The sequence below is a fragment of the Theropithecus gelada genome, chromosome 6 (genome assembly GCF_003255815.1).
Source record: "Theropithecus gelada isolate Dixy chromosome 6, Tgel_1.0, whole genome shotgun sequence".
In the NCBI taxonomy this organism is placed as follows: domain Eukaryota; kingdom Metazoa; phylum Chordata; class Mammalia; order Primates; family Cercopithecidae; genus Theropithecus; species Theropithecus gelada.
This window is the reverse complement of record NC_037673.1, coordinates 156,479,047-156,501,920: the sequence shown is the minus strand read 5'-3', so window position 1 is coordinate 156,501,920 and position 22,874 is coordinate 156,479,047. Positions and strand designations below refer to the sequence as shown.

The window sequence follows — 22,874 nt, the reverse complement described above, 5'->3', positions numbered from 1 at the left end:
TCTGGAGCCCTGGATGGCTCTGTGTCACCTCTCACTTCTCTGGCTCAGTCTGGGACACACTCCTCCCTGAGGAGGCCACATCTGGAACTCATACCTTCCTTGACACTGGCAGCCCTCAGGGCTTCTCCAATACAGAGTGAATGATGCTGGTACACCGTCTCTAGGGTGTCTTGTCTTCTCACCAGAGCCCTTTCTTGTCTTTCTGTATCCTGAAGGCTAAGCACATTGCCTGGCATCATGAATATTGTATAATTAAATGATTAGTCTTTGCTGCTGAAGGCATGCCACTCTCCAGGTTCCAGCAAGATGAACCCTTATCTTGCTTCTCAGTCTAGGTCTACCAGCATGCCATAAATGACCCCGAAATTCCAGCCCTCAAAGGCTCCTTACAGCAGGGAAACCTTTCAGGTAGCAGTACAACTTGAAGATGTCCTGTAGGACACCCAGCTGGGTGGGCTTACTGTGGTCATACGAGAATGTCTTCTGAGAATCTCAATGAAAAAAGGTCTGAATGTGTTCAGTATTATTGCCTGTGATGGCTACATATGGTAGCCTGGATGCCAGGTGGAGGAGGCCTTCCTATTCCTTGAAAGTCAGGTGAGATTATCTCCTGTATCCCTTTCCCATAACCCTGGAAGTTCAAAGCCCTCCCTTGGAGTCTCCCAATTCCTGTTGTAGGGCAGGGACACTACCTTCCTTGTGGCCTCCCCTGACTCATGGGCTCCATTTCCCTTGGTGGCCTCCTCTGTTTGCACCACACAGAGGCAATGATTCCATAAGAGAAAAATCACCCATACCAAGTGCAATGGAGTGATTGTCCTCCTAAAATCCATTTGTTGAAGCCCTATCCTGCAAAGTGATGGTATCAGGAGGTGGGGCCTTTAGGAGGTAATTAGGTCATGAGGGTGGAGCCCTCATGAATGGGATTAATACCCTTATAAAAGAGACCCTAGAGAGCTTCCTCCCCATCTTTCTCCCATATAAGGCCACAACAGGAAGGCATCTGTCTGCAACTTGGAAGAGAGCCCTCACCAGAACCTGACCATACCAGCACCCTGATTTCAGGCTTCCAGCCTCCAGAACTGTGAGGAATAAATTTCTGTTGTTGATAAGCCACCTGATCTATGGTACCTTGTTACGGCAGCCAGAGCTGATTCAGACACCAAGCATGGAGGAGAACTCTTGATGAGGGTCTTCCTGACCCCCTCCTTGTCCATTCCCATCTCTGCCCCTCTCCCTTTCCCTCCCAGTTTGCTCCAGGAGTTCCAAATTCATATACATGTCTTTTGTTACTTTTCTTATGTCTCTTTTCAGGCAAGCATTTCTGTCCTGTCTACTGGCAACTTTGGTGTCAGCCTTGTTGAGGGGCAGCCGGGGAGAGAGAGTTCGTAATGGTAATGGTAGAAAATGGCTTTCATTTTCTTTCTTTTTTTTTTTTTTTTTTTTTAACCAGCTCTTTTTATGTAGATAAATGCTCCATTCTCAATTTGGCATAGGTTTTGGATTATTGCCCTCAGCAGGAGGTCCCCGAGCTTTGCTCCCCTTCACAGCAAGTCTGTATTGAACATCTCTTAGATGCCTGCATCTGATCAAGGAGATTAACACTGATTCGGGAGACAAGGAGATTTCACTATTATTCAGTCCTCACAAGCCTATAGGGTGGGTATAATTATTAGCCCATTTTATAGATGAAACAATGACAGCTCAGTCTGATTAAGGAACTTGCTCAAGATTACACAATGGTAGAGACAAGCTTCAGTTTGAGGCCTGACCAGAGCTACTGACCCTTCTACCACCCCAGTGCTGATTGCCACAGACTGGAGACTTGTGACTCCCTTGGAACATTCAGTGTGGGAGTGTGTAGAAGAAGATGAGGAGGTGCTGGTTACACACAGGGATGGAGAGATGTGTGGTGGGGATAGTTTGGAAAGGAGGAATTATTTGACATTGCCACTATCTTTTTTTTTTTATTTTTTATTTTTCTGAGACAGAGTCTTAGTCTGTTGCCCAGGCTAGAGTGCAGTGGCATGATTGGCTCACTGCAACCTCCACCCCACCAGGTTCAAGTGATTCTCCTGCCTCAGTCTCCCGAGTAGCTGGGATTACAGGTGTGCACTATTACTCCCAGCTAATTTTGTATTTTTAGTAGAGACAGGGTTTTGCCGTCTTGGCCAGGCTAGTCTCGAATTCCCGACTTCAGGTGATCCACCTGCCTCGCCCTCCCAAAGTGCTGGGATTACAGATGTGAGCCACCACACCCAGCTCTTGACGTTGTCACTTTCAAAGAAGGTTCCTATAAAAGTGATCACATATTCACACGTTTTGCAGACATAGGAGCTGGAAGGGCAGAAAATAGCATCCCTTCTGTGTAACTGCAACAGGGCAAGTGTGTTTCAGAAACCCTGTAACGTAAGAAGCTTATTCAGCTCTTGAGAGGGGACGCCTGGCTTCTTTTATGCGGTGTCCTGATTACAGAGAAGGTGGAGAATGTGTACTGATGCTCACAATAATTAGAAATGGACTCGGTCTTTTTGACAAAATCCAAAGAAAAATACAGAGGATGGTGAGGATCTGAATTTTATAACAATAACAACTATAATAATAGTAGTTACTGTGTACGGAGAGCTTATAGGTGGCAAGCACTGTAATAACTCCTAACATGCACCTCTCATTCGTACTGAAAACAATTCTATGTGGGAGATGCAATTAACTGTCCCCATTTTACAGATGTTGAAATCAACACTTACATAAGAGAAGTAATTTGCTCAAAGTCATGGAGCTATCTCTGTTCAAACCATGAGCTCCTGCTCTCCCATCTGCTGCTGTTTTAACTTGGTGAGGTGGGCCACTAGGAAGCCAAGGACAGTAGTTTCCCCCTTATCCACAGTTTTGCCATCCATGCTTTCAGTTACCTGAGGTCAACTGCAGTCCAAAAATATTACATACAATAAGATGTTTTGAGAGAGCGAGCGAGACCATGTTCAGATAGCTTTTATTTCAGTATATTGTTACAATCGTCCTATTTTCTTCTTCTTCTTCTTAATCTCATACTGTACCTAATTTATAAATTAAGCTTTATTGTAGATATGTATGCATAGGAAAAAACATAGTGCATATAGGGTTAGGTACTATCTATGGTTTTAGGCATCCACTGGGGGTCTTGCACCATATCCCCCAAGAATAAAAAGGGCCTCCTGTACCAAAAGGCAATTTAAGAAAGTGTAGCAGATTCCACAGGGGACTGGAAAGTGCAGGGAATAAGCGTTTGACTGTGAATATACTAGTTTTCAGATAACTCATTTTCCCAGCCAAATCCAGGAGAAACTATAATAATTTAGAATTGAAAAGTCATCCTTCTGCCATCTCCAGGCCTCATGAAAGTAAGTTCTGGGCCTCCAAGAAGGTGGAGGGAGAAGAGATGCCTAACTCAAAAATCCTTCCATGATCTGTGGACGAGCAATGCCAAGAACAAAAGTGAGAGGACAGAGCAAAGAGTGAGTTTTCAAAGGATGGAAAATATAAGTAGGGATGAAAAGATAGAACTAAGCCAGACAATAAAAGGGCACAACAGCCCTTGCTTCCCTCACCACTCTGCTCCATATTTCTGACTAGGATGAGGTGGTTTTGTGCACACTGAGACCCCAAAGATGGCTATGGGTGGGTAGCCAGGCCAGGGCAGCTCAGGTTCCAGCCTGAGGAGCAGACTGCATTCTTTGCCCCTGTCTCACCGTGGTCTGGTCTATCTATCCAGACTGAGCTAAATTCTCCACTAGGGGCTCTCTGCTTCTCCCGTTCAACAGACAGCCACATCTTCTCGTGCGTTGTCAGACGCATCCCCGAGACACCGTGGTGAAGGTGAAGGCTGGAGTCAATGGATTTGGACATATTGGTCACCTGGTCACCAGGGCCACTTTTAACTGTGGTAAAGTGGATATTGTTGCCATTACTGACCCTTCATTGACCTCATCTACATGGTTTACATGTTCTAGTATGATTCTACCTGTGGCAAATTCCATGGCACTCTCAAGACTGAGAAAGGGAAGCTTCTCATCAATGGGAATCCCATCACCATCTTCCAGGAGCAAGATCCCTCCAAAATCAAATAGGGTGATGCTGGTGCTGAATATGTTGTGAAGTCCACAAGCATCTTTTACCATGGAGAAGGCTGGGGCTGACTTGCAGGGAGGACCTAAGGTCATCATCTCTGCCCTCTCTGCTGACGCCCCCATGTTTGTGATGGGCATGAACCACAAGAAATATGACAACAAACTCAATATTGTCAACTATACCTCCTGCACCACCAACTGCTTAGTGCCCCTGGGCAAGGTCATCCATGACAACTTTGGTATTGTGGAAAGATTCATGACCACAGTCCACGCCATCATGCCACCCAGAAGATTGTGGTGGCCTCTCCGGGAAACTGTGGTGTGACAGCTGCGGGGCTCTCCAGAACATCATCCCTGCCTCTACTGACACTGCCAAGGCTGTGGGCAGGGGTCATCTCTAAGCTGAACAAGAAGCTCACTGACATGGCCTTCTGTGTCCCCATCACCAATGTATCAGTCGTGGGCCTCACCTGCCGTCTAGAAAAACTTGCCAAATATGATGACATCAAGAAGGTGGTGAAGTGAGCATCAGAGGGCCCCCTCAAGGGCACCTGGGGCGTCACTGAGCACCAGGTTGTCTCCTCTGACTTCAACAGAGACACCCACTCCTCCACCTTTGATGCTGGGGCTGGCATTGCCCTCAATGACTGCTTTGTCAAGCTCATTTCCTGGTATGACAATGAATTTGGCTATAGCAAAAGGGTGGTGGACCTCATGGCCCACATGGCCTCCAAGGAGTAACAGCCCTGGACTACCAGCCCTAGCAAAAACATGAGAGGAAGAGAGGAGCCCTGACTGCTGGGGAGTCCTGACACACTCAGTCCCCCACCACACTGAGACTCTTCCCTCCTCACAGTTTCCATGCAGACCCCCTGAAGAGGGAGGGGCCTAGGGAGCCCCACCTTGTCATGTACCATCAATAAAGTCCCCTGTGCTCAGCCAAAAAAAGAAAAAAACCTCCCCTAGGGTCGCCCAAAAGGGCAGATCACTTAAGCTTGCTAATTCCTCTGTCCACCTCCTTCCTTGCAAGCTGGAACCAGGTGTTTCACCCCTAATCCTGAAATGTCACTGAACCTCAATGGATTATTACAAAAAACTGCCCTGATGGATCATTACTAAAAACTGCCCCATTCCTCCCAGGGAACATGTGCTCTGGTCAAGGAGGGCTCACAGAAAGACCTGCCTGGCACAACAGCATTCAGAGCAGATGGATGGGCGAGGCCCTGGACTTCACTCTCTCTTCCCTGCTTGCCCTGATCCACTGCTTGTGACAGGAGGGGAGTGGGTAGGGTTGGTGGAGGTTTGACTGATCTGGGACAAGGCTTTGCAAGCCATAAAGGAGCAGGATGCAAGGGGAGATAATGAAAAACGCCAGCATGTGAAGAAGTGCATTTGGCAAGAGAATCCAACACTTACTCTTCTGAGGTTGCTGAAGTGCACAAACGGAGGCAGGCTGGTGCCGGCCGGTCCATCTGCTCTGAGATCTTGCTGATCTTAGTGGAGGACAGCATGACCTCAGGAGAGAGTCTTGACCTAGGTACCTCCCACTACATGGCAAATACACTGTTATAGTGCCTGGGTGTTTCATTCCAGTGTCTCCTGATCTGGTTCCTTATGCTTCAGGATTGTTAAAAAGAACAATCTGGCAAAACCATCATTTGAAGAATGAGTGTATTAGTCCTGCTTTTAGTTTTAGTTCTCATGTTGTTGATGCATCAATCCTCTGACAAGCCCAGAAGTTCTTTTTTTTTTTTTTTTTTTTTTGAGATGGGGTCTCACTGTGTTGCCCAGGCTGGAGTGAAGTGGCAGGCTGGAGTGAAGTGGTGTGATCTCAGTTCACTGCAAGCTCCGCCTTCTGGGTTCACGCCATTCTCCCGTGTCAGTCTCCCAAGTAACTGGGACTACAGGCACCCACCACCACCCCCAGCTAATTTTTTGTATTTTTAGTAGAGACGGGGTTTCACCATGTTAGCCAGGATGGTCTCGATCTCCTGACCTCATGATCCACCTGCCTCGGCCTCACGCGTGAGCCACCACACCTGGCCAAGCCCAGAAGTTCTTAATGGTGTTTGTGAGCCACTGAAAAATAAAAGGTTATTTGATGTGCATATGTACATTTTCTGCGTAGCTGTTTCATAGCTTCCCTCAGATTCCCAAAAGCACCTATGTACCAAAAAAAGGATATGAGCCATTGATTTAGAGAAAATCACTGTTTTGATCAGGAACCATGTTGCATGCATGCTCTAAAAGCGTGAATGAGCTATCAGAAGATTGGGCTTCATTTTTCCCTAATGAACAATACAAATTGAGTAGTACCCCATGTTGGGGATGATGTGAGTGAATGGGCATTCATATATTGAAGGTGGGCGTATACATTGGAATATGCTTTCTGGAGGGTAATTGAGTAAGGCGATTCAAAAGCCTTACAGTTTTATATATTTAGTTTCCCTGAAATTACAATTTTAAGAATTTGTCTTAGTGGGTAAGTGTGTTAGCTCTGCAGTCAGACTGACTTGAATTAAATTTGAACATCACTACTTATTATCTGCATCACTGTGGGCAAGTTACTTAACCTCTCTCTAGGACTCAGTTCCCTCATCTATAAAACGGAGATGATATTATTTATCCATAGGATTCTTAGAAGGGTTAAATGAGATAATACACGCAAAACACTTAGTATAGTATCTGGGACAAAATAAATACTCAATAACTGCTATTATTATTTAGATACAAGGATTTTATTGGCACATTATTTATCATAAGTAAAAATTGGAAACAACCCCAAATATTCAACATAAGTGACTGGCTTAATAACACATACAATTCAACCAGAAAAAGTTAACTAGGTGAATATGATTAGAAACGTGTTCATAATATGTCAAAAGACAAGAACAGATTACAAAACAGTACATTTGATATCATGCCATAGAAAAATGGCTGAATAAATATGTTTTCAACATTTCAGTGGTTATGTTTAAGGGGTGGCTTTTTATTATCTTTTTTGTTTTTCTGATTCTTTTAAATTTTCTACAATGAAAACACGTGTATAACTTCTTGTAATAAAACATAACTAACCCAATAAAAGTTACTTTTTGAAAACATGATGACTGATCTCTGTTGAAAAATGCTTTATGGCTTTGAGTCATCATATCTGTGAAGGTTCCTTTCTTCATGTTGAAATGAGAGTTATATTTTCTTTCCTTGTTGAGACACTAGGAAACTCAAATGAAAGGGTGAGCATAAAGTGCTTTGTGAAGGGCAGTGCATGGCATGTGTGAAAAGGTCCAACTTCTTAACCTGTGGAGCTTTCACAGAATAATCTGTGCTGTAATGCAGGAGAACTCTGGAAGCCCTGTTGTCCAGACTTAGAGAACATGCCTCCAGCTCTGGGTCAAAGGCCTGTTATGATTAACTCCAGGGAAGTGGTATGGATTGAGAATGAAGGTACAGAGACTTTCAGCTATGAAAATTGGTCTGTGGTCAGGATCCCAAGTTTAATCTCTGTGAAACCGATGGGCCAGTGTGGCCATGCTTACTAATTAGACAGCAGCAATGTAATTGATCAGTTCCCTTCATGATGCAAACCCAAAGAATCCAGGGACAGCTTGAGCTTGGAAGAGCTTGCAGAAAGCCAGAGAATGTGAATCCCTCTCCCAGAGATGTTAGCATGGTTAATTCTAAATTGCTGTGCTAATTGCTGGCTCCTTTCTCAATAACGGATAATATGGTGTTGCAACGTAGCTCCCGTGTCCCTCACGTGGCCAGACTCTAGGCTGGAGAGATTTAAATTGTGCTCATTCATTTCTTTCCTGGATTTACAGCAAGGATTCAACGTCATTAAGCTTAAAGAGTCTTTGCTTTCTGGAAAGAAGCAAAGTCATAGCCAGGTCCCCCATTTCATTTATGAATAGCTTTAGCGTTAATTTGAAAGCCAGTGTATTGATAAAAAGAATGTAAAAGGGAAACCATTAAAAGAAATGAGGCTTATTGCAACAACCAAGTATTGAGGCCAACACTTCAATCTATTTCCTGCAGATCAAATGAAAAAAAGTGCTATAGAGGCTGCACTGGTTGAGTGAAATAAGCATGGGATTTGGTGGCAGACAGAGCTAGTTGCAAGCTCAGCTCTGCCACTTAGGAGCCCTGAGAACTTAATTATTTTACCTTTACCTTAATTATTTTACCTAACCCAATTATTTTACCTTTCTGAGCCATGGTTTTCTTTTCTTTTCTTTTTCTTTTTTTTTTTTTTTAGATGGAGTCTCACTCTGTTGCCCAGGTTGGAGTGCGGTGGTGCGATCTCGGCTCATTGCAACCTCTGCCTCCTGGGTTCAAGCAATTCTCCCTGCCTCAGCCTCTGGAGTAGCTGGGATTACAGGCATCCACACCACGCCTCGCTATGTTTTCTATTATTTAGTAGAGATAGGGTTTTGCCATGTTGACCAGGCTGGTCTTGAACTCCTGACCTCAGGTGATCTGCCCACCTTGGCCTCCCAAAGTGTTGGGATTACAGGCATGAGCCACCACACCCAGCCAACCATGGTTTTCTCATTTGTACAGTGGAGAGAATTATGCCATCCTCAAAGGGCTGTGAAGATTAAATAAGATAACATACTGAAACACCTAGCTCAGTGCTAGGGACATCATAAGTGCTCAGTAAATATTAGTTCTCCACCAGTGTCTTGCCTTCTGAACAAAGCCCTGAAATCATGTCTTTGTTCGATGATACAAACTCATGTGTCTTAATCCTACACTCTGTGCCATTGGATTTCTAGATGATCCTAGACAAGGTAACCTGCAGGCTTTCCAGAATCGATGCCATGTTTATGTGTAAGCTCTGATTCTTAAGAGAGGGCACAATAGAATCTGAGCATATTCAATATTATACTATAATTTTAATTGTTTTCATAATATACATCACAGAATACAAAATTCAAATCATCTTGGCTGGTGTTATCAGAAATCTCTGATTGCAGAAGGCATGCAACTTTAGGTTTAGAAAAAGAGGTCATGAGATAAGCAAGACTGAGAATATGGATTTACAGAATGTCATTGTGCAAAACACGTGTCACACACACACTTGGAATGCCAGAGATGGGCTGGAAGGAGAAATGGGGAGGCTTTGCAATTACTGATAATCTTTTCTTTCTTATTTTGGGTGCTGCTTACCGGGATGTGTTCATTTTGTGAGTATTGACACGGCCATCCCTTCTGATTGGTGCTCTTTTCTGTTTGCATGTCATACTTCATTAAAAAGTTTATTTAAAGAGAAATAAGTGTCACATAGTTTGTATGCATTCAGCATGAGGTGGGATAAATCCTGGAGAAGCCTCATGTCAATTTACCAGGGAATTCCCTGTAAATCCTGGATCAGGCTTTTTCCTGGATGGTCTAGATTTCCATAGGTAAGAACAGAATGCAATCCAAAGTTACCATCATCTCTTCTGGACCACAGCTGCAGCCTCACAACTGGCCTCCCTGTCTCTACCCTTAAGCCTCTACAATCCATTCTCCACTTACCCGATGAAGTCTTTAAAAACAGAAATCGGATTACATTATTTCCCTTTCCAAAACCCTCCTGTGATTTTCAATAGCATGTAGAGAAAATGCTGAACTTTCTATCATGACCTACAAGGCCTCACAGGATCTCCATGCTTCCTTCCTGTCTGACGTCATCTGCCACCTCTCTCCTCCCTCTGTGCAGTCCAGCACTCTGGCTGCCATTTTCCATGTCACCCATGTCAAATGCATTCCTATCTCAGGGACTTTGCATTTACTGTCCTTGCTGCCTGGAATGCTTTCCCCTCAGATTCCTGCAGGGCTGTCTCCTTCTAGTCACTCAAGTTTCAGCCCATGATCTCATAGAGCAGCTTTCTCTCTTTTTTCTTCCCTTAGTTTTATTTATTTATTTATTTTTAGACAGAGTCTTGCTCTGTTGCCCAGGCTGGAGTGTAATGGCGCGATCTGGGCTCACTGCAACCTCCGCCTCCCGGGTTGAAGCAATTCTCCCACCTCAGCCTTCTGAGTAGCTGGGGATACAGGCATGGCCACCACGCCTGGCTAATTTTTGTATTTTTAGTAGAGGTGGGGTTTAACCATGTTGGCCAGACTGCTCTCGAACTCCTGACCTCAAGTGATTGTCTTGGCCTCCCCAAGTGCAGGGATTACAGGCGTGAGCCACCGAACCCAGCCCTCTTTTTTCTTATAATTAATTATTTTCTTTTTCAATCAGCTTCCTCAGGTTGAGTTCATGCTTTTTTTTTGATCATCACTGCCTGCTCCTCTCTAGCACACCACTTCATCTTATTTCCTCTATAGTATCTGCAGTTATCTGATATCACATGTTTATTTAAATGTATGATTTGTCCATGCCCACCCCTCAGGACTGTAAGCTTCATGGAGGCAGAGGCTTTGCCTGTTTTTTTCACTCTTGTATCTGCAGTGCCTTGAAGAGTACCCGAGACGGAGAAGGTACTTAATAGATATCTGACTGTGTGATCTTTACAAGCCTCTCACTCTCTGAATTTCAATTTCCATATCTGTGAATTTAGGCTAATAAGCTTCTCCCCCCGCCCCACCTCCCCCAGGGTTGTCGTAAAGATTGAAGGAGGTAACATATATGAAGCACTTAGCACAGTGCCTGGCACATGGTACAAATGGTGGCTGTGTTCCCTGGGTGCTAACTGTAAGGCATTTTTAATTTTTTATGCCCACCAGAATCCTCTCATTCATTCATCATGAGCAAGCAATCATCTTTTATTAGGGGCCCTTTGACAAGATGGTAACACAGCCTGTCGAGAGACCAGGTTTCACAGCATCATTCTGATGTTTCTTTGGCTAAGTGTTAGCCTTTCTCTGTGTGATGTACAATAATTAACTGATTAACAGAGACCTTGTGCTACTTCAGATCGTTCTTTAAAAGGCACTGCGGATGGAATTTGTATCTAGAATAATGAGTAGCCTGCAGGACACTGCACCACAGGTCAGACAGGTAATAAACGAAAGCACAGGAGCACGACACTCCGGCCAGGAGCCAGTGGCCGGCGAGAAAGCTCTCTGCTGTGACAAATGGGGCCATTTGTTCCTGGGGCATCCTGAGTAAATTGGTATCTTTAGAAGAGTTTTGTTAAAAAACAAAAAAACTCTGCCTGAAATGTTCAGAAGGAAACAGGGCCTGCCACTTTAAGAATCTGAGTTCGTAAAGGTGAAAGTGGCCTCTGTAAGATATGATGTAAATAAATGCGGAAATCTTGGGTAAGGTACCTCATTGAATGGTAAAGAGGTATTGGTTTTAAAGGAGGAGAGAACCAAGAAGAATAAAACTGGGGAGTGAGAATGTGTGTGTGTGTGTGTGTGTGTGTGAGAGAGAGAGAGAGAGAGAGAGAGAGAGAGCCAATTGTGGTAGTCGGTCAGTCACCCAGGTAACAATATACTGATTGGAAGGAAATCATCACAAAATTTTAGTTACAAAATGAGAAAATGTTCCATTGTGTTCCTTTAAAAATTTATCTTTTCTTCCTATGATCTGAGGAAGAAAAGATTGGGAAAAAATCAAATGAAAAGCAAATCTCTTTCTCTCCCCAACCCCTGAAAAAAAAAATCCCCTAAGTAGGTCACACACAGTATCCTCAATCATCTCAGCGGAGGCTCAGCCTACAGCAAGCATAAAAGAATTTCGAGGCGTTACCTAGATAGATCTGATTAGGGAGAGATGCTGACGGGTGACACAGGGTAGAAGTCATTAGACTAATGATCTTTAATCAGGTTGGAGTTGGGGAGTTAGGGACATTCATGTCTGGGGTTCTTTCATCGGGGTCTTAAACTAGAGGAACTGGCCTCTTGGGTTTATTTGCAGCCCTAGAGAGTTCAGAGCTAAGCAAAGTTTAAGAGGTAAGTTTATTTCTTTGGGAGAATATGAGAGCTCAATTTACAAACAGAAAAAGTACCTCATTATAGTTAGGTAGTTTATATCATTGAAACTTGTTCTGCATTATATTTCTCTTTATCCTCCACTGAGATGATCTAACTTATTTATTTATTTATTTATTTATTTATTTATTTATTTATTTTTGAGACAGAGTCTTGCTTTGTCACCCAGGCTGGAGTGCAGTGGCGCAATCTCACCTCACTGCAAACTCCGCCTCTCGAGTTCAAATGATTCTCCTGCCTCAGCCTCCTGAGTAGCTCGGATTACAAGTGCACGCCACCAAGCCTGGCTAATTTTTGCATTTTTAGTAGAGATGGGGTTTCACCATGTTGGCCAGGTTGGTCTTGAACTCCTGACCTTAGGTGATTCGCCCACCTTGACGTCCCAAAGACGATCTAATTTATGTTTTGATTTTAATAAAGAAAGCATTACAAATTATTAATTACATATGTAATAAATGAATACTTTTAAAAATTAAGAATAATTTTTTTGACTACCATCCCTAATTTCATATCCCTCCTTTATGGGGAACTGTTTTCATCTTTTTGGTGTATTACCTTTCAGTTTTTTTCTATGTATTTCCATACATATACTTATAGAAAATAGAATATTTGGGATTTAAAAAATGTAACATTTCATACCATATGCAATGCTCTGAAACTTGTTTCTCCCCCAACAATTTGTCTTTTTTATGTGTTTGTAGAGGTGGGGGTCTCACTGTGTTGCACAGGCTGGTCTGGAACTCCTGGGCTCAAGTGATCCTCCTGCCTTAGCCTCCCAGAGTGGTGGGATTACAGGTGTGGCCAGTCAACAATTTATCTTAAAGATCTTTTTAAATTAGTATCCAGATCGAATTCATTCCTTCTAACTGCTGTATCACAGTCCACTGTATGAATGTGTGAGAGTTTATTTCCTTACCTGCTTATGGATAGACATATAGGTTGTTTCCCAATTAGAACAGTATTTTTTTTTTACAAAAAGTCATATTGAGCTATATAATTCCCATACCATACATTTATCTTTTTTAAGTGTACAATTTAGCGGTTTTTAGTAACTCACAAAGTTGTACACCAACCCCACTATCTAATTACGAACATTTTCATCACCCCCTAAAGAAACCCAGTACCCGGCCAGGCACAGTGGCTCACGTCTGTAATCCCAGTACTTTGGGAGGCTGAGATGTGCCGATCACGAAGTCAGGAGATCGAGACCATCCTGGCTAACACGGTGAAACCCTGTCTCTACTAAAAATACAAAAAATTAGCCGGGCGTGGTGGCGGGCGCCTGTAGTCCCAGCTACTCGGGAGGCTGAGGCAGGAGAATGGCGTGAACCTGGGAGACGGAACTTGCAGTGAGCCGAGATCGCACCACTGCACTCCAGCCTGGGCAACAGAGTGAGACTGTCTCAAAAAAAAAAAAAAGAAACCCAGTACCCATTAGCAGTCATCTCATTTCCCCTTCTCCTCAGTCTCTGCGAACACTCATCTACATTCTCTCTCGGTGCATTTGCCTATTTTTAACATTTTGTTTTAACAGAATTATATGACAAAATGTGATCTTTTGTGTTTGGCTTCTTTCCCTTAGCGTATCAGTTTCGAGGTTCATCTGTGTTGCAGCATGTATCCATACTTTGTTCTTTTTTCTTTGGCCAAATAACGTTCCATTGAATGGATATACCACATTTTGCATATCTGTTCTTCAGCAGGCGGACATTTGAGTTATTTCCTCCTTTTGGCCATTATGAATAATGCTGCTGTGAACATCTGTGTGCAAGTTTTTGTGTGAGGACATGTTTCCAATTCTCTTCTGTGTATACTAGGAGTGGGACTACCGGGTCATTAGGCAACTCTTTGTTTAACTTTTGAGGATCTACCAAACTGTTTTTCGAAGTGGCTGTGCCCTTCTACATTGCCATAGATGTGAGTTTTTAGAACAAGAACAAGGAAGAATATGTTCATGGGCCAAATGGATGTGTTTATTCTTGAGACATCTCAGCCATATTTGGAGCAAGCTGAAAAACAACTCAGCACTGTTCAGCAGAACTTTCTGTGATGATGAAAACGTTTTAAATCTGTGCTGTCCAATATGGTAGCCACTAGCCACGTGTAGCTGTTTAACACTTGCAAGGCGACTCCTGTGGCCGAAGAACTGCATTTTTAATTTTAATTAATTTAAATATGATTGTACTCATGTGTCCAGTGGCTACGGTATCGGATAGCTCAGTACTTATTCTCTCCTGTATGTAAAGACCAACAGAACCCAAAAGGTCACCATAAAGATACCGGAGAAGTGATCCACCTTCTAGTATGCACCTTGCAACTCCAAGTTAGCTCTTGTCACAGACATCACAGAGAAGAAATTCAGAGAAGAAATTAAACCAGAATTGAGAAGGAATTAAACCAGAATTGTACCACACTGAAATTCAGGTAACTCCCAACTTTTGCAGAATTATGCTTGGAAAGTTGGCATTTCATGTATCTCCTTTTAGCTTACCAGTTTAAAGAACTATCTTTATATTATTTTGCTTCTTTGTACAAGAGCAATTCATGCTCACTACAGAGAAGCATGAAAAGAAAATAAAAACTACCACAGATAATTGCTGCTAAAATCTTGGGTGTGTGTGTGTATGTTTAACTGTGTGTATATGCATGTGTGTGTGTATGTGTATGTATGTGTGTGTGTGTATATATATACTGTTAAAGAAAACGTTATTTAATGATCCTTCTTAAAGCACAGTAAAGAAGACTTTATTTAGAACCATTGAGATAGGTATAGGAACTACTGCAATGGGCTTTGCAGTGGGGGAGACAGACTGGGCTCAGCTGTGAATACAGAATAAGCAAGTGGGAATTTATGGCCAAGGAAAAGGGTTGGGGGCAGTGGATGGAAAATTACTAAGAGAAAACATCAGGAGTAAGGGTGATTCTGGCTAATCCGAACTAACAGGGTTCTTGCTGAAGGCAGACCGGGGTAATCACATGTCAACTGGGGGGATGCTGGAGGATAAGAGGCCTGATCAGATATTAAGAGTGATTAGATATTCAGGTTGATTAGATATTTATGTGGGTGGTTCTTTCTGAACTGACTCACCATGGTTCTTCCCAAAACTGGGTTTTACAAAGAAGTGCACAGATAAGTCTAGAAGAAGATTCAGGAGCTGGACTAAAGTTTGATCAAGCAAAGTCTTTGTCAGTACACACAGAATTCAACTATATTTCGGCTTTGGTAGAAGAGCGGAAGTGACATTGGAATCAATCTTGTTCCTTCCTCACAGTTCCTCTTTACAGTTCTGATCAGATTTCATTCACTTACTGAGTTCTCCCTATGCCAGGCCCATGCTGGGTGAGACCCAGTCTCCTGGGAGAGATGGACATCAAAAAGCCCAGTGTGATAAGGCTCTGATGGGCATGGAGTGAGGACAGAGAAAGCACAGGAGAGAGAGTAGCCACTGCCTGAGGAATCGTGGAAGACAGCAAAGGAGATGTTACATTTGAGCTGGAGGGATTCACTGTGCAGAGGAGAGAAGGAAGGGTGTTACAGGCAGAGGGAATTGCACTGGCAAAGGCTTGGGGCATGACAGAGCCACGTGTGTTCTGGGAAGGGAGACTGCTCCTGTGTGGCTGGAGGAGCAGTAGCAGGGGCCACGTGTGATTGCCTGCCTTACTGTCTTTTAATTCTCTTATCACCCCAGTGAGGTAAGTAAAATGTCATCCCTGTCTTACAGGCAGAAAAAATGGGAGCTGAGAGAAGTTAAGTAACTTGCCTGAGGTTGCACAGCTAGTAAGGGACAGGGCCGAGATTCTGATCTGTTTGAGCACAAACCCTATCTTGGGAGATGGGGTAGGTTAGATTCCATTTGTGAAGAGTCTTTTCTGTCACACTCAGAAGTTCAGAAGTCACCCTGGGGTAATTCAGCAGGGTACCAGCTTGAGCGGATCTGTGCTCTAGGAAGATCTTTGTGGCAGCAAAGCAAAGACAGTTTGTAAGCAGGTCAGCAATTCACCTTGGGCTGAACTATCCTCAGTGCATTGCACGCGCGCGCGCGCGCGCGCACACACACACACACACACACTCTCTCTTTCTCTCTCTCTCTCTCTCTGTCCTTCAAAGAAAGGAGCCTCTGAGAATCCAGCACTCTTTGTTTCCCTCTTCCTTCTCAAATGAAAACCAGCAGCTCTGAGTTCTATGTTTATTCCAGATCACAGTGGAAGAAGATTAGAGGGGCTGGGGACACTGCCCCTTGCTGAGGGACCTTGGATTAATCGCTTCTCACATGACTTCAGTTTTCTTATCTGTAAAATGAAATTCTTGGCGTTTCCACCTTTACATGTCCTTTCCGTCTTTACAATTGTCTGATTCCTAAGAGTGGTGGGACCTATTAAGGGATTTCGCTCTGGCCGCATACTATGATTTTTGGAGAGCTAAGCTAGTTCTGGACTGGCTGCCCCCAAATTTAGATAGAGTCTCTTAGCATTTCCTGCATAAGGCCAGAGACTGGATTTTCTAGGTATTGCTGAGGACTTAAGGTCTTCTTTGGTTTTCAGGCTAGGCCAACGGCCGCAAATAACCTAATTAGGACCTCGCAAGCAACTTGCCCAGTGAAAGCTAATTTAATTAGGGTCTTATTAGTTGTTATAACTACTTTTTAATGAAGCTTTATTACATTCAACTACGCAAATCCTAAGCAATTGTTTTAAATGCTGGCAAATGACCCATTAGTCTTTGATTTCACTTCTATTTTTGCATTGTTCACATCTATCCTGAGATTCAGATGCCTGTAGTTCATTTTTCCTCTTTGAAGCCAGGTGCAGCCTTGAAGGCATATTTTCTGTTCTAGTCTCATTACCCATTCTCTGGGATTCCCCATCCACTTACGCTAGTGATATGATATTGGAGTGATATGTGGGGTGGAGAAAGGCTGGAAAATCTCTTCCCAGTGGTCTTCCATATTCCCTAACGTTTCCATCGTTAATCACCCGATGGTTGGAAGACTTTGAGGATAAGGGCCCCTGGTTGAAATGCAGATGTCATTTTGGAGACAAATGCAGAAAACCATTATTATGAATTAACACCTGAGGATTAGCTCATCATATTAGCTAACTGGTCAATACAAGAGACTTCAACAGAATGGATTCTGGATGGAGTAGTTTTGATAGTTGCTGATGTGTAGAGGAGGATGAAAGAAAACCAAGAATTAATTCGTTTCTACTGTGCAACAGTCACTGGGCTAGGTACGTTCACATATATTATCTCATTTAATTCTTTTAACAACCTTGATATAAATGTATTATTATCACTGATAATAAGAGAAGAAGAGAAGAGTCAGCTTCATGTCACACAGCTAGTAAGAGGAAAAGCCTAGGAGAGCACTGAAGTGTGGGCAGCTTTGGCCTCCAGTGGGACAGTGTCATGACCCTGGGGGTTAACAACTTCAGAGGATTGCCTGAGGCCAGGCAAGCCCCAGGACCAGTGACTGAGGGTCACTAAAGACAAACTTGACAGGGCTCACAACTTGGCCTGAGCAGTGCTGATCTCTTTGTGTTCTGTTTCTTTTCATCCTCAATGGGCAGTGTGATGTCACAGTATGATGTCATCATTAAGAGACTAGGATCTGGGCTAGGCATGGTGGCTCACACCTGTAATCCCAGCACTTTGGGAGGGTGAGGAGGGAGGATCATGAGGTCAGGAGTTCGAGATCAGCTTAGCCAGCATGGTGAAACCCTGTCTCTACTAAAATACAAAAAATTAGCCGGGCACGTGGCATACGCCTGTAGTCCCAGGTACTCAGGAGGCTGAGGCAGGAGAATTGCTTGAACCTGGCAGGCAGAGGTTGCAGTGAACCGAGATCACATCATTGCACTCCAGCCTGAGTGACATGGCGAGACTCCCAAGACTCCATCTCAAAAAAAAAAAAAAAGAGGCTAGGATCTGGCAGGAGGCACACTGAGATTCACATCCTGGTTCCAGCCTTTTTGTGCAGGTATGACCCTGGGCCAATTGTTTAAACTCCCTAAGCTGTGGTTTTCTCATCTGGAAAGGAGAAAATAGCAATTTCCTTATAATCTTCTGGAAGTTATAGAATATGTGCCAAGCATCTGACACCAGGCAAGTGCCAGTGAGCCAAGCTTCCTCCACATCTGAGCTGGTGTTGGAGTGCTTTGTAGCTACAGTGGGAAAACAGGAAGTACACACACAGGGAACGTGGAGACTGTTCTTATTAGGCCGGGGGTTCTTAAACTTAAGTGTGCATCAGTAGTACCCAGAGGGCTTGGGAAAACCCAGACTGCTTGGGGTGCACCTCCAGTTTCTGATTCAGTTGTTCTGGGATGGGGTCTAGGATTTGTCATCTATAACAAGTTTCTGGGTGATGTCAATGCTGCTGGGCTGAGGACCCCACATGAAGACCCACTGGATAAGGCCACTCACAGTGTATGCTCTTTGACAACACAGTCAGCAGCTCCAGGACAGAGTGTTCCAAGTCCACCTGAGCCTGGGGTGAGTCAGAGAAGCAGAGATCTGGCTGTTTTCCTCTTTCCCATTTTCTACCCTGCCTCTGTGGCTTCTTGAGTCCTTGAGAGCCAGTCCTTGTGAACAGGGGCCAAAAATATTCTCTTAATTTTGATTATTTACTTATTTATAGCCACGCCAGTTCCTGGGCCTGCTTAGGTTGAAGGGAATTTTTTTTTTTTTTGGTGGTTTGAGTAAACTAATTTTGTGGCTAAAAGCACTGATACAATTTGTTTTTCACTGAGCGCAAAGAGAAGTTAGGCTCCAAGTAACAACTTCCAATTAATCTGTCAGTCTGAAAGTTTACATTTTTAATAGGCTTATCATTTTGATTTAACAAATGGTATAGACATTGTCAGGCATGCAGAAAAAATAGTGCTTGCTGTCCATCATCCTTTTCATCAAGAAGGCGCAACTCACTGGATACCAGTGAGATAATTTATGTAAAATTGTTTAACACGATGTCTTTCAAAGGACAAATTATAATAATTTATGTTATTGTGTTTACTGAACAAATGTTTGTTGAGCCCTTATAAAGTGACAGCATGCTTGATGTCAGATTTTCTCCACTTCAACAGCGATTGACATCTTGGGCGAGGTAATTCTTTGTTGTGGGAGCTGTCCTTTGCATTGTAGGATGTTTAGCAGCATACCTGGCCTCTCCCAGTTAATGCCAGTAGCACCCCCAGTGTGACAATAAAAAATGTCTCCTGACATTGCTAAACGTCCCCTGGGGAAAAATTGCTCTTGGTTGAGAACTACTGGTTTACATGAATAATCTTATATTGCATCTTTGCAACACCCAACAAAATTAGCTGTTATTTGTTTTATTTTAGAGATGAGAGAAAAGAGGATCAGACAGTTGAGCAATTTGCTGAAGGCCACACAGGTAGTCAAGAAGCAGGAGTGGAGTTTGAACCCAGGACTGACAATCCAGAGCCTCAGTCTCGACCACTATTCTTGCTTCTTAAGAGTACACATGTAAGAATGTATAGAAGAGGCTAGGTACGGTGGCTCACACCTGTAATTCCAGCACTTCTGGAGGCTGAGGCGAATGGATCACTTGAGATCAGGAGTTCGAGACCAGCTGGCCAACATGGCAAAACCCTGTCTCTACTAAAAATACAAAACTTAGCTAGGTGTGGTGGTGCATGCCTGTAATCCCAGCTACTAGGGAGGCTGAGGCCTGAGAATCGCTTGAACCCAGGAGGTGAAGGTTGCAGTGATCTGAGATTGCGCCATGGTTCTCCAGTCTGGGTGACAGAGCAAGACCCCATCTCAAAAGAAAAAAAAAAATTGTATAGAAGAAAGTCCACCCAATCACAGACATTGTGGTAATTGCCTTTGGGAAGCAGAGAGGTTAATGAGATGAGGGGTGGGGAGCCTTTTAGATATATTTGTAACATTTTTATTTCTTAAAAGAAGATGTATAGCAAATTCAGCAACATGTTAAATTTGGATGGAGGACTCATGGGTGTCCCAAATTACTTCTTGTACTTTTTGGAATGACCTAAATATCATAAATCTAAATATTGAAACAATTTGAAAAAGAGAGAAACATGACCATAAATGTTAGGCAAAGTCATCTGATTTTTTTTGACCATGTGATCATCATACCTGGCACTCTAAAAAAACTTTAGTTTTTACTCTTCTGCCCTTTTTTAACAGAGGATTTTCCCAACTATTCGGTGAGGAGGAACCTGTCTCATTTTTGTTTCCTCAAAACACATAGCCCATTCATAGAATTTGTCATGATCATAATATTAACAGGTACTTAAATATCTCCTCTGAAGTGGATGCCATATTAGAGGCTTCATGTACATTAATAGTTGACGTTTATGAAATATTTACTAGTGTTTGGCACCTAGCTGAGTCCCTTTCATCCATTTCTCATCTATTCTTCACTACAGTTCTTTGAGGTTGATGATTTTGGTCTCGTTTTACAGATAAGTTAACTGGGGCTTAGCAATCTGAGCAGCAGAGCCAGACAGATATGTCAGATTTCAAAGTTCCTGTTCTTTTTTAGTTTTATTTATTTATTTATTTTTGAGATGGAGTCTCACTCTGTCTCCCAGACTGGAGTGCAGTGGTGCAATCTCGGCTTACTGCAACCTCCACCTCCTGGGTTCAGGTGATGGATTCTCCTGCCTCAGCCTCCTGAGTGGCTGGGATTACAGGTGCCTGCCACCACATCCGGCTAATTTTTGTATTTTTAGTAGAGACATGGTTTCACTGTGTTGGCCAGGCTGGTCTCAAACTCCTGACCTCAAGTGTTCTGCCTGCCTTGGACTCCCAAAGTGTTTGCTAGGAGTATAGGAGTGAGCCACCGCCTGGCCTTCAAGTCCCTATTCTTTCTAGTACAGCAACTGAAGCAGGAGTCATTAAGAGCTAGCAAGGGTGTCTCAGAGAAGAGAAGGTGCCATCCTTCTTCCTCAAGATGAGGGGGTGGGATGACGGTGACAGAGGCAGGTGACAGGAAGCGCTTTCCTGGTCAGATTCTGGGAATCACTTGGTGAGCCCAGGCCTCTGGCTTAGTGGCATTCCCAACACTGTGGCAAGTGGGTCAAAGTTCACCCAGCCCCTGCCTTGTCCTAGTTGCTGGTTCCAACACCTCTGGATTTAGTAGAGTTTAAAGATAACCCAGCTTCTCCCTCTAGATCAGCAGTTCAAGGGTAGGATTAAATTATGCCTCTGACTGACCAGGGTCCATTGGTTCCCTCTCAAAAGGCCTCCTTCCCTGGCAGAATCTGCTCAAGCGGCCAGCTCTTTGCTTCTTGAGTGGTGCTCAATTGAATTTTCAATTCGTGAGTCTGGCGTCTTCCAGGGCCAATCCGAATTTTGCAACTAAAATGTGGTGCATTTGCATGCCCTGATCTAAATATAGGCTGTCTACTGCATTCCCTCGATCCACACAGGCCCCCACGGTGGGGAGGGGGTGAGCTTAGATGCCTAGAGGAATCCTTCTTTATTAACTCATCCTTTGAGTGCCTCCAACTGGATTGTTTTCCCGGGGATGGCAACAGCGTTTTCTTTTATTTTGTTATGGTTTTAAATTGGGATGTCAGTCCTGGAGCCTCGAACCACTGATGTGGACCGTGGTGGGCCTGGCAGCCCACCACATGTGAAAGATCAAATCTGTGTATACGTCCTGGCTGACTGCTTTTTTTCCTTAGCTCCTGGATAAAATACACACATTCCGAGGCTGTTGTCTCCTCTGGCTCCTTTGAGGGATGGGTGTTGCATCCCAAGAGGGCAGCTAGCTAGCCCTGAACTCTGGGAAACTGACACCAAATTAGCTGGAAGGATTTGAAGCTTTCAAGACATCTTATCACCTCAGGAGGAAGTCACGTAGATGCCTGAAACTTCTTGTGCCTCAGGCAGTGAGAAGCTATCAGCATAAAAACTGGCTTCTTCATCAATGTTGAAACATACTTTGTGGATGTGCAAATTGCTACACCCTTTCCAGAGAGAAATTTGACAATATACATCTGAGGCCTTTCCCCGGAGTCTGCCTTTTGATTTAACCATTCAAAGTGAGCTTTATCCCAACAAAATCCTAAAGGGCAAGTGCCCTAAAGATATTAAGGAAAAGAATGTGTGCATCAGAATATTTCTCACAGCTAAAAACTGAAAACAAATTGCACATCAAGAGGGAATGGATTATTTTAAATATACGAAAAAATGCTTAACCTCATTCACAAAAATTCCACCTGTCAAGTTGGCAAAGATCCAAAAGTTTGATAACCGCTCTTAGTGAATGTGCGGGCACCCTCAAATGTCAGTTACTGAAATGTAAATTGATATAATCTCTACAGAAGACAATCTGGTAGTATTTACAAACATGAAAACGTTTACTCAGAATGGTCCACTTACAAGATTTTACAGATATTTTTACTCATGTGGAAATTGGTGATGTATAAGAATATTGTTTTGTAGTAACAAAAATTTAAAATAACCTGCAATGTCTTTCCATGGAGATCTACCTGAAAAAAAAGAAATACTATGGAGCTGCTAAGAATGAAGCTACTTTATTTGGAAATGGAATTTCCATTGAAATTGAAAGACCTTCAAGATACATTGTTCAGTGAAAAAAGCAAAATATAGAATAGTGTTTATGTTATTTCCATTAAAAAGATCATATAAATATATTTCTATATGCATAGAACATATTTGGAAGAATATATAAGAAACTGGGGGGCCGGGCGCGGTGGCTCAAGCCTGTAATCCCAGCACTTTGGGAGGCCGAGACAGGCGGATCACGAGGTCAGGAGATCGAGACCATCTTGGCTAACACGGTGAAACGCCGTCTACTAAAAAATACAAAAAACTAGTCA

General features: G+C 43.3%; 1 protein-coding gene, 1 long non-coding RNA gene and 1 pseudogene across 2 annotated transcripts in view; 2 read left to right on the top strand and 1 right to left on the bottom strand.

Moving 5' to 3' along the window:
- Window positions 1-22,874, bottom strand: part of ADRA1B (adrenoceptor alpha 1B) — a 57,321-nt gene that overhangs the window by 17,698 nt on the left and 16,749 nt on the right. The window lies entirely within an intron of this gene.
- Window positions 3,853-4,847, top strand: LOC112626946 (annotated as a pseudogene).
- LOC112626947 lies at window positions 17,670-18,764 on the top strand. The gene is made up of 2 exons (XR_003119992.1): window positions 17,670-18,013; window positions 18,371-18,764. It is a non-coding gene; the product is annotated as an uncharacterized LOC112626947 (long non-coding RNA).